Below are 6,000 nucleotides of genomic sequence, written 5' to 3'. Positions count from 1 at the left end.
AGCACATTCAAGGTCTCCAGCACATTGGTAATGTCCAACTGCTTTACACGGCCCTAAGGTTCACATCTGTCCGAGATGTCACAGCTTAATCAAGGCCACCTCTATACCACACTCAACATAAAGTGTTGAGACAGGATCTATAATAGGATGCTGGAGTGAGGCCAGCATAGCTGCCCTGAAACCCTGCCTCCTGCCCCCAGCTCAGGTACCAAAGGAAGGAGACATGGGGTATTGAAACAATTTCCAAAGGCTTAGCTTACATAAGAGGAATAGAGGCAGAGAAAGGAAAGTCCTCAACCTAGAACACAGATTAATTACCAGGAAGCCAGAAAAAGCTAATAATCCTAGTTGACGGGCAGCCAAATGACTTGGGGTACCTCATTTAGAGTGTGGGTGTTATGCAGCCCAGAAAACAAACACATGTAAACAACAGCAGGTAAAACATGAATCAAGCTACTTAGCAAGTTAGATCAAGAATCTATTGATTGCCAAGTCTCTTTGATTCCTGCAAGACGCTTCCTCTCTGTCCCTTCTGTTAAAGCGAACCAAATATGACCCGAGAAGGACCCCATACTTCTATATTTGAGTCCCTGTGGACAAACTGTAACCTAGCTTAATAGGCAGACGAAATTGAGGACCAAATTTAGGAGTATGTGCCTGTAACATAGCTGACTCTTGGCCAATCCCGGCGGCCATGCTTCAGTCACTCAGACTGGTGAGTGTTCAAACTGTTCAGAGAAGGCAAATACCAACCTGCAACCAATCCAGCTGTTTCTGTACCTCACTTCCGATTTCTGCATGTCACTTCCCTTTTTTGTGTCTATAAATTTGTTCTGACCACCAGGCATCCCTGGAGTCTCTCTGAGTCTGCTGATTCTGGGGGCTGCCCAATTCATGAAAGGTTCATTGCTCAATGAAACTCCTTTAAATTCAATTCAGCTGAAGTTTTTCTTTTAACACTTCTCTTCATTCCACTGTCCCTGCCCTAATTCAGGCCCATATTACCTCCTGTTGGCTCAGAGACACCTTCATTTTCTGAACACACAACTCAACAAGTTCATCATTGATCATCAAATAATATCTACATTTCCTAACCTGGCACTCAAAGCTCTCCATAATATGATCCGTGTCTTAAACAACACATTCCATTTCAGGATCCTTATGCTTCAGACAAACCAAAGGCAATAAACCTAAGCATTTGTGTTTTTCCACCTCAGTGTCTTTGCTTGAGCTGTTGTTTCACAGCCATTCTCACGTATTCTTTGTGTTAGTTACCTAGGGCTGCCATAACAAATTACCACACCCCGGGTGGCTTAAAACAACAGAAACGTATTCTTACAAGTCCACGATCAAGATGTCAGCGGGGCTGGTTCTGTCTGGCAGCTCTGAGGGGCAATCCACTCCATACCTCTCTCTTAGCTGCTGCGGGCTGCTGGCAGCCCTCGTCATTCCTTGGCTTGGGGCTGCCAATCTCTGCCTGTCTTCACATGCGTGGCCTTCTCTCTGTGTCTCTGAGTCTCAAATCTCCCTCTGCCTTTGTCATATAAGGACACTTGTCATTGGATTTAGGGCCCATCCTAAATCCTGGGTACTTCCATCTTGAGAGCCTTAATTACACCTACAAAGTCCCTTTCTCCAAATAAGGTCACATCCACAGGTTCTGAGTGGATATGTCTTTTGGGAGGCTACAATTTAACCCGTATACCCTTTAAGACTTTGGTGTCTTGCTGTCTCCTTTATAAAATATGCCTTGATGTCTAGCCCCAGGAAAGAATCTCTCCCTCCTATGAACTGCCAAGAAACTCAACTGAATTTGACTTTGTGATATTGTGTTTGTATGAACAGCTTATCTTTGAGTGAGTTGCCTAACTTCTATAGGCCTCAATTTCCTCGTCTTTGAAACAGAGACGATGATTACATTTATTTTTAGCGATATTTTGGTTCTGGTTTTTTGAGATGGGGTCTCTCTCTGTTGCCCAGGCTGGGAACGCAGTGGTGTGATCTCGGCTCACTGCAACCTCTGCCTCCTAAGTTCGAGCAATTCTCCTGCCTCAGCCTCCCGAGTAGCTGGGATTACAGGCATGCACCACCATGCCTGGCTAATTTTTGTATTTTTAGTAGACACAGGGTTTCACGATGTTGGCCAAGCTGGTCTTGAACTCCTGACCTCAGGTGATCTGCCCACCTCAGTCTCTCAATATGCTGGGATTACAGGCGTGAGCCACTGTGCTCAGCCTATAGCATTATTTTGATAAAATGAAGTTTTAAGGGACTTAGAACAGTGGCCAGACATAGCAAATCATCCACATGTGCTATTATTGTCCTTATCTTTATCATATATCATCCCTATTATAAGTTCCTTAAAGATAGTCATCTTTGCAGCCTCCATAGATTCTAAAGAGTATCTTGCACAGAATCATGGATGAGTGAACATATCAGGGGGAAGAAGGGAATGACAGCTAAGTCATCTTGAGACAGTCAATACAGGGACATGTTCGGAAATGTCGTGAAGAGTGACTCCTCTATCCAACACTCAACCAGCAGAAAAGTATTCAGGTCTTCCCCGAAGTGGAAAGTCTTGGTCAAAACTCCCTGCCAACAGTTTTCCCTTTGATTTCAAGCAGCACAACTTGGAGAGTTGCCACTCTGGTGTTTCCAAGTACAGCATATCCAAAGGAGAATTCCTTTCATAAAGAGCATCATTTGCTGATTTGTCATCATGGTAATTATATTTTATTATTCCCACTGTCCCTCTTAGCACTGATGTGGTTCTGAAATAGAAGTGAAAAAAGGGGATGGGGAGGGGCTGACTCCCAGGCTTAAGGGAAGAGTGACTCAGTGGCCCTAGGGAGCCTCTTCTCAGGAACTGGGTAGGAGTGCTGACTCACTTCTGCCTCCGGCCTCCTCCCAAAGGTTGCTGCTTCTCCAGGACCTCACAGGAGTTGTGGAAGCCTTTAGTGGTGGCACTGCTAATTCTCTATACACACCATAATCTTCCCCTACATAATCCCACAAGCTATTTCGTAAAGCTGCCTTCTAGAGGGCCAGTGCTCTAGAGACACGGTTCAGACCGAAGTCTTCTAGAAGATTTTTAATTTTTGTGGGTACCTAGTAGATGTATATAGAGGATTTTCATTGTTAGTACAAGTACAAACACATGCAAAAATCCATTCCTAGTGAGGTGCATACAAAGTGGAGTTCAGGCCGGGCATGGTGGCTCACACCTGTAATCGTAGCATTTTGGGAGACCGAGGCAGGTGTATCACCTGAGTTCAGACATTTGAGACCAGCCTGACCAAAGTAGTGAAACTCCGTCTCTACTAAAAATACAAACAAATTAGCTGGGTGTGGTGGTGTGTACCTATAATCCCAGCTACTCAGGAGGCTGAGGCAGGAGAATTGCTTGAACCCAGGAGCAAAGGTTGCAGTGAGCCAAGATTGCACCACTCCACTCCAACCTGGGTGACAGAGTGAGGCCTTGTCTCAAAGAACAAACAAACAAAAAAAAAGTGGAGTTCAGAACAGACAGAAGCTGAAATCTTCATCCATACTTTCCCAAGCAAATACTGTAAAACCTAATCTCCCTGTTTTGCTGTGCGTGGCAGGAGGCAGGTAGCTACTGTCTGGGATCAGACATCCCTGATGTGCTCAGCGTGGAAAATGGTAAAGCAACTCTCTCCTGCCCAGAATCAGTGCTGATTGATTGGTTCTGTTTCCATGAAACAACTGCCAAAACGATGCTTATAAATAACACTTCCCAGTTATAATATGCTTTCTAAAACAATGCATTATTTATTGGAGAAACGCTCTCATGGAATATGTTCACACAGAAAGAAAATAATAGGGATCAGTTGAGGGAAAACAAGGAACTTGTAAAATTTTCATTGTTGTCTTCAATATTACATGAAATTAAGCCATTTTCCTGAGAAACTTTAAACACAGCAAGTCTTCTTTATGGTCAGTGTACAGCACTGCCTGAGAAAGAAAACTGCACCATTATGATTCAAGATTTTCAGTGGACTGGGGTTGGTGAGCCAAGACTATGGAGATCAAGGTTATCTGTGTTGTGCTTCAGCACCTCCTGACTAAGCCATTACACAGCTCCTTCCCAGATGCTGACGTTCATGCTCCACCTCCACCAAAAAGGGGGAGGAAGAATTACTGTGGGTTTTTATTTCAAATGATTACTGAAAGGACAAGAATTCATTGAATTTTTATCTAGAAAAGGCCTCTGTGCACTGCTCAAATCCACCTCCCTATTCCTGTGTAAAAAATCACTGTCTGGAAACTGACAGCTCTATGTAGAGATTAATCACACCCAATGTCCGCGGCTTCTAAAAGAAAGAGAAGGCTGCATTTAGCAAATATTGCCACCATTAAAAAATTGTTCTCTCCCAATGTTCTAGAAACCTAATCTCATTTATGCAATTCTTTTCCATTTTTTCCTGGGCAGCAAAATTGCCCCTCACATTTAACAACCATCAAGATAGTGTGAATGTGGATTACTCTACAAGCACTTTCAGTTTAGCTCCCATAAACAGGACCTCCTTGTATAAAATGTGGACATACATTCACATTGACTGATACAGTAACTAATCTTATTTATTTTTGGAAGTACCCTCTGGTCTTCTGCCATGGAGAAGTAGCCACCCTTTTTTTCTTTAACATTTAGGGAGTACGTGCTCCTCTTTTTTTTTTTTTTTTCCTCTTTCCCCTCAAAGCTGTTTGTTTGCTCCCCAAACCAGAAGGTATTCCCTTCATGGAGATGAAAGTGCGCCCCCTAGTGAACAATGTTTCTCAACATCCCTCCAACACTGAATTTCCATCTTCATTGTTTTTGCCAGAGAATCTCAGGCCCCAGTGGTGACATGCCTGCATTTGAGAGGTTGAGGTTCAGTGCCGAGGGCTTAGCAGCTTTTCAAGGGATAATAAAATTGTTCGAGAGCTAAGAAAATCTATTGACTCCAAACATTTTTTTAAATTCCAAAACCAAAATTAGTGAATTTGATTAAATGTCTATAAAATATCAACTAATCATAAGCAATTCAACTCTTAAATTGTTACATAAAAATTATATTTAATGTAGAATGTAGGTTCATTTTAATATTGTCTATGAGGAGGCCAGGCATGGTGGCTCACGCCTATAATCCCAGCACTTTGGGAGGCCAAGGTTGTGAGGGGATTGCTTGAGCCTAGAAGTTCAAGACTAGCCAGGGCAGCATAGCAAGATCCTCAGCTCTACAAAAATGTTTGTTTTAATTTCCAACTAATTCTTAAAAATGTTGTGTAGAGATGGGGGTTTTCATCTGTAGACAGGTGTGTGGTACACACCTGCAGTCATAACTAATACTTAGGAGGCTGAGGTGGGAGGATTACTTGAGCCTGGGAAGTTGAGGCTGCAGTGAGCCATGATCACACCACTGCACTCCAGCCTGGAGTGTCTCAAATACATATTGTATGTATATATGTATGTGTGTGTGTGTGTGTCTGTGTGTGTATACACATTTTTTTTTTTCTGTGAGGAGGGACAGGTCCTCTTAAAATAAGAGTTAAAGGCATATTTTCCATAGAGTTGACCTCTGTTCAAGACTCTTCATGATCACGAATATGCACTCCTGTCTTAACATTATTCTCTTAAAGATTCTAATAACAATACTTCATACTTGCAAAGTGCTTAGTAAAAGTTTATGTATGGCCAGGCACAGTGATTCATGTCTATAATCCCAGCACTTTGGGAGGCCAAGGCAGGTGGATTGCTTGAGCCCAGAAATTCAAGACCAGCCTGAGCAACCCCAAGGCAAAACCCCCATCTCTACAAAAAATACAAAAAATTAGCTGGGTGTGGTGGCGCAAGCCTAGAGACCCAGCTACTTGGGAGGCTGAGCGGGGAGGATCACCCGAACCTGGGATGTCGAAGCTGCAGTGAACTGTTACTGTGCCACTGCACTCCAGCATGAGCAACAGAGTGAGACCTTATATCAAAAAATATATATATATATA

Source organism: Rhinopithecus bieti, unplaced genomic scaffold, assembly GCF_001698545.2.
Source record: "Rhinopithecus bieti isolate Rb0 unplaced genomic scaffold, ASM169854v2 scaffold_7985, whole genome shotgun sequence".
NCBI lineage: Eukaryota > Metazoa > Chordata > Mammalia > Primates > Cercopithecidae > Rhinopithecus > Rhinopithecus bieti.
This window is presented reverse-complemented; position numbering follows the sequence as displayed.